Source organism: Triturus cristatus, chromosome 4_1 (genome assembly GCF_964204655.1).
Source record: "Triturus cristatus chromosome 4_1, aTriCri1.1, whole genome shotgun sequence".
NCBI classification, from domain to species: domain Eukaryota; kingdom Metazoa; phylum Chordata; class Amphibia; order Caudata; family Salamandridae; genus Triturus; species Triturus cristatus.
In genome coordinates this window covers 279139840-279150582 of record NC_140585.1, presented here as the reverse complement: position 1 = coordinate 279150582, position 10743 = coordinate 279139840, and the positions used below count along the sequence as shown (strand labels likewise).

Sequence of the window (10743 nt, the reverse complement as noted above, 5' to 3'; positions counted from 1 at the left end):
TGTTTTCTTCCTCACTGAGATGAGCTAGTAAGTCGACATGTTCAAGGTCTTGAATGAATAGTTCTGAAGCAGATGTTTGAGGTGGGTGTTCTTGTCTCGTGACTCGGTCCGCAAAGAAGGCTTTGAGTTTAAGTTTGTGTGTAAATTTGAACAGGTCTATTTGTGTTTTTGTAATGTTCCAGGAGGCAGTGGGACAAAAGGAAATTCCTTTGTTGAGAATACTGGTTTCTTGGTTGGATAGTTGAATGCAAGACAAGTTCTTGACCAGATTTCCGGGAGTCAAGTTCTTCTTTCCAATTCCTTTTTCCTGGACCTGGTAGTCACGCCTATTGTTGGAGTCTGTTGTCGTCCGTATTGTGGGTAATCAGCCATTGTTGTAGTATTTGTGGTATTTGTGGTTCTGATACCCAATCTGTAGCGTAGTACCTCCTCAAACAAATTCACCTTGCATCGTCAGCTTTCCCCTTCCGGGCCAGGTGCTGGTGAATCAATTTCTGAGCTGGAGGATGCCCCCGATTGTTGTCCACTGCCGTCAGTGGTTGTATTATCCTGTGGTTTGATGTTGTATCTTTTCGCGAATGTATAGACTCTGCCAAACTGATAGTCGATTTGATCGCGCCAAAACATACGGTTCTTTCGCTTGATGATATCTTCTTCAAATTCATTGATGATCTGGTTCAGGATCTTGTTGTTTTTCTTAGTAAGTTCTCCCCAATTTGAATCCTCAATGTATTTACTTAAATTATCTACCTCTGTTTTTGCTTTGTTATATTCTTCCTCCGCATGATCAATTAGCTGTCTGTTCATGTTGTTTGAGCATTCTTTGAGGTTCTCTTCCCATTTTCCAATGTATTGTCAGTAAATCAATGTCCAGTCAAATGCTAGCTTTTCTAGGAAAAGCAAGTATTTTTTTTCTAACTTTACACATGCAAAGGAATAAAGACATTCATTAGCTACAACACAATCCACTTCAGGTTGGGGCTTTAGCATTTGTCAGGCAAAACTCTGTTCTACGCTCTTCCTCTTGATGTGGTCAGGGTTACTCTCCATTCAGTGGTGGCGACATCCAGGGAATGTGTACTAGCAGGCCTTACTCAAGAGTTCTCCTTTGACTCTTTAGAATTAGGTAAAAGTGTCCGAGTTAAAGTCTTGCCCACTCCTTCAGCACAGAAGCGTTCAGTCCTGAAGAAGTCGGTACTCAAGAGTTTTGATTTGTTTGGAGAAGTCTGGCTACTCACATTACACGCAACAGCACTCAGCAGGCACGTTCTCTCTCCCCAATTGGCCTGCAAGCTTCCCAGTGATCGGAGATGCTCCCAGCCTGCAAAGACAAGGAAGGTCAATCTTCCCCACATGGAGGGGGGGAATCCACTCTGCGGCGTCATCTATAGCCCTTGGGGGTCGGTCGGGACAGTTTTCTTGCTGTGTGGGCTTGTCCCGCTGAATGCAGTCTCAGTCTTTCCTCAGGCGACAGGCCAAATTTCTTGGCAATGTTGGCACTGGCAGCCGCTCCTGGCATACGGGGATGGCGAGTCATTTACAAATTGAGCTCACACTCCTCCTTTGCAATCACCTCCACCACCATGGTTACGAGTCTCCGAGCTCTCGCAACAGTATCTTCAACGGTGGCACCGCAACACAAGGGAGTAGCCAGAAAGTTAAAATACCCCCCATTTGAAACAATTCTTTAATGACACCGAGTGGGTGAAGCAGCTAAGCCTGACACTTCCTAGAATTGTTCTCTTCAGCTGTACACCTTCCTATCTTTCCTTTTACTGTCCAACCCTTCCATTCATCCATTCTTTGATCCTTCACCCTGTCCTTTCGTTGTTCCAACAATCTATTGATATTCCATCCATCTATCAGCTCACTGATTGATTCATTTATCCTTTCACTCATAAATCCACCCTTTCACTTTTCCATCCATGTATCCATACATCCTTTCATCATTCCATCCATTCAATGACCATTTCCTTCACACATCAATCCACCTTTTCACACTTTCATCCATTTGTCCATATACCCTTTCGTCCAACCTTTCATTCACCCTTACAACCTTTCATTAATTGATTCTTTCCAGCCCTCTATCCTTGCATCATTTATTTGTTTTCAATCGTCCTCCCTTTACCTTTTGTTTTCCAATTCTATCTACCATAATTTAATTTTCTCATTTTTTTCTCACATGGCCCTTCATCCCCCACGCACTCTATTTCTTCTTCATCTGTTCTCTTTATATGTGTTCATCATTTCCTTTTCCATTCCTGGAGTTCACTTCACAGCACTTGACCTCCACCTCTTAGCCCTGCCCTGCTCTTGCCTTGGAATGTTTTATGGCACATTGTCTACTGGCTTCCAGAATAGGCCAAATATTAAATGAATCAGCTTTCATTGGGACATAGATTACTGTGCCAGGGATGCAGTGGTGACCCCCATTTAAGCTGCTAAAGCGGATGTTCCCTATGCCACTGCCACAACACAGCGTTACGAACTTGGCAAGTCCTGCACAGCTCTTAGTGCGTGGCTCAGTCTATGGTAGCCCTCTCCTGGCATACACGGGTCGCCGAGCCAACACTGCGCATGGGCAATGATCCGATCAATGCACAGCAATGCTCTCCTCTTCGTCACAGGGCACACTGGCCATGGCAAGCAGACAGGCTCTGGTTCTCCTGGTTCCAGGGCGGGTGGTCTTGGTTTCCCTGGGTGATGTCACCTCACCCAGCAGGAAGACTAGCTGGCCTTGGCCCCCCCAGTCCTAGTCACAGACAGAAGTCTTACAGAGCTTCCCGTTCTAACACAGCCTTTGACCCCAGCATTACAAACACAAGAATTCCTCCAATATAATGCTCATTGACATTTTGCCTCTTGATCAGTATGATTTCATTGTATATACTTATGGTTCAGCCCAGCCCACTGTTGAAACAAAACAGCAATACTCAGCAGCCTACGCAGCAGTGTGCGGGGTCATGGGAATTGGAGAATTCGAACCTCAAAAAGCCATCACACAATCTCTAGGTAATTGTACTGTTTACAGCACCACCAGCTGATCCGCGCCGCCAAGAAAACTGCTTTCAAGGACCGGCTGGACAACAACGCACACAACTGCAAGGAACTCTTCAACATCGTGAAAGAGCTATCCAACCCCAGCGCAGGAAACAACGACATCACCCCATCGCAAGACCTCTGCAACTCCCTCGCTTCCTACTTCCACAACAAGATCGCGGACATACACAACAGCTTCAACAACCAACCAACGAACACCAAGACCGAACAACCACCCCCCACCACCACCCTCCACGCCTGGACCCCGATCAGCACCGAAGACACCACCCGCACGATGAACTTCATCCACTCCGGATCACCGACTGACCCCTGCCCTCACCACATCTTCAACAAGGCTGACGCTGTCATCGCACCCCACCTGCGAGACATCATCAACACATCCTTCGACACCGCCACCTTCCCTGAGAGCTGGAAGCACGCCGAACTCAGCGCTCTTCTCAAGAAACCCACAGCGGACCCCACCGAACTCAAGAACTACCGCCCCATCTCGCTCCTCCCGTTTCCAGCCAAAGTCATCGAGAAGACCGTCAACAAGCAGATGGCCGCCTTCCTCGAGACGAATGGATCCCTCGACCCCTCACAGTCCGACTTCCGAGCCAATCACAGCACCGAGACCGCCCTCATCGCCGCCACCGATGACATCCGAGCCCTGATGGACAACGGAGAAACAGCGGCCCTCATCCTCCTAGACCTCTCCGCGGCATTCGACACTGTCTGCCACCGCACCCTAGTACAACGCCTCAGAAACGTCGGAATCCAGGACAAGGCGCTGGAATGGATCATCTCCTTCCTCGACGGAAGAACACAGAGAGTCCGTCTATCACCGTACAAGTCAGAGGCCACCGAAGTCATCTGCGGCGTCCCTCAAGGATCCTCTCTGAGCCCCACCCTCTTCAACGTCTACATGAGCCCCCTCGCGGCCATCGCACGCCAGCACAACCTCAACATAATCTCCTACGCCGACGACACCCAGCTGATCCTCTCCCTGACCAACGACCCCGCCGCCGCCAGAGCCAACCTGCACGAAGGGATGAAAGAGGTAGCCGAATGGATGACGACCAGCCGCCTGAAACTGAACTCGGACAAGACGGAGGTCCTCATCCTGGGCTCCTCACCCTCCGCCTGGGACGACTCCTGGTGGCCTCCCGCCCTGGGCACCGCACCCAAACCGACAGACCATGCACGCAACCTGGGCTTCATCCTGGACTCCTCCCTCTCCATGACCAGGCAAGTCAACAACGTCTCATCGGCATGCTTCAACATCCTTCGCATGCTACGGAAGATCTTCTGGTGGATCCCCACCGAGACCAGGAAGACCGTCACCCAGGCCCTCGTCACCAGCCGACTGGACTACGGCAACGCCCTCTACGCCGGTACCACCGCCAAGCTCCAGAAGAGACTCCAGCGGATCCAGAACGCCTCAGCCAGACTCATCCTCGACATCCCACGAACCAGCCACATCTCCGGACATCTGAGAGACCTTCACTGGCTCCCCGTCAACAAAAGAATCACCTTCCGCCTCCTCACCCACGCACACAAAGCCCTACACGACCAAGGCCCGAGCTACCTCAACAGCCGAGTCAACTTCTACGCTCCCAAACGCCACCTCCGATCAACCAACCACGTCCTCGCCGACGTCCCCCGCATCCGAAGAGCGACTACAGGAGGAAGGTCCTTCTCCTACCTGGCCGCCAAGACCTGGAACTCCCTCCCGACCAACCTGCGCCTGACCCAAGACCACCTCTCCTTCAGGAAGAAGCTGAAGACCTGGCTGTTCGAGCAGTAGCGGCACCCCCCCCCCCCCCCCCAGCGCCTTGAGACCCTACGGGTATGTAGCGCGCTCTATAAATGTCATTGATTGATTGATTGATTGATTGATTTAGCTGGCTGAACTCATAGCTCTAATTCTGTCACTAGAAAATATTGATCCTGAATTCCCCACACTTATAGAGTATGATTCGTATTACTGTGTCTAGTCCTTTAATGAGCACTTACATTATTGGTGCTTGAATGGATTCAGGGACTCAAAAGGAGAATGCTATCAAGCATAAATTGCTTTGGTGGAAAGCTGGCAAATCTCAAAGAGTGTTTGCCACAGGCTCATGTAATTCAAACATTGAGTCACCAGCATGTTGGAATAGACGTTGCAGGAAATTCATTGGCTGATAAAGCCACAAAGACATCAGTTCAGACTGCTGTAGTAGCGGCAGTTACTCATTCCCATACAAGAGTGGATGTGACATTTTGGTTGCTGTCAATGCTTCTCACACTGGCATGCCATTACCTAAACAATTTCTAGCAAAATACTCCTATCTTTTGAGTGACCAAAACATACCTTTTGCTCGTATTCCCGGGGTGGGGTATCAAGTGATATGAAACAAAGAACGTAAACAGACCCATTAATCATAACTACTCATGGGGGTTTAGCATCTGCCCCTTACTGGTATGGCGGCTACAGTTTCCTTACTATAGCAATGCTGTTAGTGGCATGGTCTTGACAAACAATATGTCCTTAGCTGTGACATTTGTCAGCAAATTAAATGCTCCACTGCAGTGCGCCTGCCACAGATACCTCTCTTAGTTTCAAACAAACCACTACATTGTGTATATCTTGACCACTGCGGACTTCTAGATTCAGACAGTTCATTGAAATATATTCTACTGGCAGTGGATTCATGCACTAGATTTCTATGGATGTGGCCACATCGATTGTCTGATGCTCTGATATAAAAGATTTGCAAATCTTTATCGGGACATACGCAGTAGCTGCATTCCACTCAGACCAGGGAGTAGTGTTTGCCTCGAAGGCTAACCGGAATACCATTAGCACCTTGGGTGTGGTTGTGCATTATTCCTCACCCTATCATCCTGAGGGATATATGCAGAGAGGAAAAACCATGACTTAAAGCAATCTTTAACAGCTAGGGTATTAGGTTTAGGTCGTAGTTGGATCCATCACTTGTATGGAGTCCAGAGAGCTTTAAATAATCTGCCTGGAATATCCTTGGGTGGTCAGACTCCCTATTAAATCCTGTTTTGTGTCCAGATGTGCATTCCAGACCTTGATAATCCTGGCTGAGTGACGGCAGAAATGCCTTTTGACCTCAATGAACATTTCGCTGTCTTACAGGAACTGCAAGAATTCCAAGATGAGCGCTCAAATGACCATAGCAAACGTTCTGCCACTGAAGATGTGAAGGTGCAACCAGTAACTCGAGGCTGGATTCCTAAATTTGTGGTTCAAGTTTGTGAAAAGATTACAGAGAAGAAGGAGTTTGGCCCATCATACAGAGCACATTGCCAGTCCTTGGCATTGCAGGTACTAACATTGTGATCTTGCCACGCTTGCTGGTTGTAAAAGCAAAAGATTTGTCTCCATAGACAACATCAAGCCACAGCATGTGGCCAGTCCTACACAGTAGGCAATGAGGTCTCCAGGTAGTTACCTGCCTTCTCTTACTTTCATTGTGGAAATACCTCTACAAGCATTAAATAAAACAGCAAGTGCTATTGTCCGGCTGGGGATATCAGATACTGAAGTTCTACTACTTCCTGTTTCTACTACCAACATTCAATTCTTCATATATGAATTCACAGTCTTCGACTGCCATTCCTAACATAGAAGTTGTTTATTATGATCCACCTTTGGAGGGGTCTACAAGTTCTATTATTCCGCATGAGGTCCCCGTTTTTGCACAAACTGCCTCTGGCTACTTTGCCGACATTGATTACTTTTCATCTGATTCGTCACACACTTCACTGCATGGGATATGTCCATGGGTGACTTTCTGGCTGAAACAGACATATTTTATTCCACCATGGTTGTACTATGGATTGCCATTTCGCTTTTTATCCTTTTCATCTGGATTGGATTTGTGACCGTTTTCTTTTTGCCTCCTAAACAGACATTATCTCCAGCGCGCTCTGCTGTTGAACTGGTAGCTAACGTATTGAAGACTCATTCTTCTTCACATAAAGTGCGAAGAGACCCGTCCCTTCTGAACATTTCTGCATTTCCTATCCTGGATGGCATTGTTTGGGATGAGGTCTGGTTTGATATTTGTGGTCCAAGAGAAACATTACAGATTCTTTATGTATTCAAAGTCACATTGGATGATATCACTTGCTGGTAGTCTTTCTGATGACTGGGATGTAAACACTGTAAAATAAATGCTTTCTGAACTAGAATATTATGCTGTGTTAAAAAATGAAGACATGTATCTGAATGCCGCTAATTATGGTAACATGTTTTGCTATCAACACTATGCACACCATTATTTGCATAAAATGAGTACTCCACATGCAGTTTTCAATTACACACAATGGGAACATTGCCCGACCCCACCGTTGGGTTGTTCAAAAGCATACCTGCAAACATTTGCATATTTTTCTGGTCACAGCAATTTGGATCCAGTGTTTATTTTATTTTAAATTGACCCCTTCCACTGCAAAGAAAAATATTTTGTCCCAAACAATATTAATCTATTCGGATTCATTCATTTCCCAGCTGTTCGTACAAGGGTTTTGAGTTTTGGAAAGAAAACATTGAGTTAAAACCAATATGGGGAGCAAAAAATTGGCAAGTTCAGGGCAATGAAGCTTTGTTTAATTCCTCAACAAATGATCTTTCTGAACAGGACAGTGCAGCAGACAACCTGCCTTGGTTTGGCTAAAATCAAAGACACAAACACACCAAACATTCTAGATTTTGTATGTTTTGACAATTGGCAACACTTTGAATTTTCACAGAGGAACTGCTCAACAACATGATGCAGAATGGTACATACAATTCTTCAATTTCAGGTTCAGATGGGTGGTTAATGTGGCCAGTGAAAACGAATGGTTGTTATACTTGTTTTTTAAACTCTGCAAAGGATTTTAAAGCAAGCAGACTAGACCCACAATGTGTGCAGATACAACACTCAGGAGTGTGATTACTGCCTACAGTGTAGGGAAATTATGCCAGCAGTGGTTACAACATTTGACATTGTCTGCAGTTAAGGAACACTTATCTCTCCTTTTGGATTACATTGTGTAAGAGGAAGCGAAGGATGACCCAGACCAGGATATGTGCGTATAGAGAACTGTTTTCTATATGCAACACTTTTGGGCAAGAGAGTGCATCACATAGGTTCTGGATGGATCCCCTCTTACAGTGATGGTTCTTCCTTGCGAAGATTCTTATGGGATGTATCTTCGGAACAGGCTAGGGATACTCCAGGGGCGTGTGCTGGCTAACGTCAGCATGTGAACACTCGGTGCCCCCAGGGTCCCCGCCATGGATGACATCCGCCGCACCAGCGATATCCCGGCCACACACAGATAACAAGATTTCTTGTTCGGTCCTAAATCACCTTGTTCTAAACGTTTCCTATACGCCATATGCAATGAACTTTAGAAGGTTTTCCAGCACGAAACTGCTGAAATTATAAAAGAAATTGACTGGGCTAATTTAGAAAAGGCTTTAGCAGTGGAGGACAACAGGATGACTATGTTGTCAACTCGCACTTATTCCCTAAATAAAATATCATCTGCATTCTATATAATGCAGAATGACATATCTCTTCTCCAGCACGGACAGAGTCAGCGGAGATCGATTATGCAATTAAGCTGGACACTTTAGATTTGAAAATCGATTCACATGCCCTGGAACAACTTGAATAGGACAGATGTATTTTGGCCTTATAATTTAACATGTTCGCAGAAAATAATGGCAAAAAATACACAACTTACATCATGTTAAGTTTAGAGCATTTAGAAAAGATTGACCTTCACAGTAGCAGAAACTCCATCCTCTGTGTGGTTAATACACCGATTCATTTCGCTGCCAATTTCTACGTTTCATTTTACATCTTGTTTGAAACACTTTCAAGTTGGCATATATGAGGCTTTGGTGGAGAGATTTGTTACAAAACCTGGGTTTTGTGTTTCGATTCAGGTGTCAGAATGGAGAAACTGACGTTTTTCTCAGTGGATACTAATGTGATACTTCAATTGACCATTCTTTAGTCTGTAAAGAGGTAACACTTCATCGCACCTGCAAAGCGTCAGTGACCAATTTGGTGTGTTATCTGAAGGGTGTCCCTGCCGCTTTGATTCAGCCAGTATCCAAGTTGCTTTCAAATGGAAGTTATTTGATTCTGAACGACCAAGGTTTTCTTTACAGGAGCCAGTTGCATTCGGGGGGACCCTTTGCATAGAGACTGCAAGTGACTTTGTGGGGTCCAGGAGTTGTCAGTCACTATTGGAGGTAACCAAGATGGTCGCCATGTGAGGAGCTCTGGCCAGGAACTCCCGGCCAGGGATCACCGTTTTTGGCCAAAATCCCCTGGTCTCCACTTCCTCCTGGACCCTTTTGCTCCCCTGATGGTCGTTCTTAGACTGCGGTCTCCGTCGCTCCTTTCCTCCCGTTTTTGGTCTCCAAAGCGTCAGATGTAATCAGGATCATCGCTCGAGCTGGTGGAGCCCGAGCAACATGGCCGATGCCCGGTGGAGCGGCATCGGCGGCTATAGGGGAGATTGGCTCTGGCACACCGCCATGGCCATCACCTACCCAGCCGGACATCAGACATGGGTCTCGTCGTTTCTCCACTGCTGTCTCCTCCCTCCCCTTGCCTCCCGACAAAGTATTGTTTGTCGCCTGTCAACGGAGCCAGTCTCAGCGATGCTGATGCCTGGTTGAGTTCTTCAGACGGCTTTTGAGGTGCGGAGAGGAGGTCCACCCCTCCTGATCTTCCCCCTGCCTTTCCGAGCACGAATGGCGCAACTTGCCCTGCTGCCTGCCTCCCTTCATCTCCCGTGGGATGTTTGGTCCCGTGAGTCCTTTACCAGGTACAGGGGGTTCAGGAGTGGCGAGTTTTCGACGCCCCAGGACTTTTCGTTGCCGAATGAGCCTGGAGGCGTGCCTGGATTTCGCCGATGCCTCCCCTTCTCCAAGTCTGGTCCCTTACACCCAGACAGAATTCCCCTGACCCACATTGTGCTGATCGACAACCCTCATGCCCTTGCAGTACTGTGCCTGTGCACGCAAACAGCTGACATTCTACTGCCCTCCGCCCTCCCTTGGTGCTGTGGTTGCACCTCCCCTCCGACCCTACTCAAATGAACTCTGCTCTCCTGGTTTTTTGGATCTGGACTTGTATGTATCCTGCCATTTTGAGATGGTTTCCTTCGCTGCCCACAACCCGGATCCGCCATCTTGCTGATCTTTGTCCTTTCCTTCGTTCCGCTGGACTCCATCCTGCCAACCTTCAAACATTTCTCTTTTGCTGGACTGCCTTATCTCTAACTCCCCCTCATGTCCCCCTCTCTCCCCTCACCTATCTAAGCCTCTGATTCTTGCCCCCCACACATCTTTTGATGTTTTTTCTCCATTCACGCCCCCTACTAATAATGCACTCTTCTGTAGTAATTATGTTTTCATCAGTTACCCTTATTTGCTATTCGCTAGTAACACTTGTTTTCTTACTGTGTAATCATTGTGCAACTAATGTGTAATTATTGTATCTTGCAACTTCGCAATTTCTTGTGTAAAGCGCTCTGATACCTTCGGGTCCAGCCAGCGCTATATAAAACTCATCAAATAAATAAAAATATTGGAATCGAGGTCTTGATGGCTGGGGAGACGTCACTGAGCTGGTAAGCCACTCAGACTTGAGCCGTAGGTGTCGGGTGCAGAGTGGG

General features: G+C 47.0%; 1 pseudogene; it reads left to right on the top strand.

Moving 5' to 3' along the window:
* Positions 1-6151: 6151 nt before the first annotated feature.
* Positions 6152-7491, top strand: LOC146854264 (uncharacterized; annotated as a pseudogene).
* The last annotated feature ends 3252 nt before the right edge of the window (positions 7492-10743 follow it).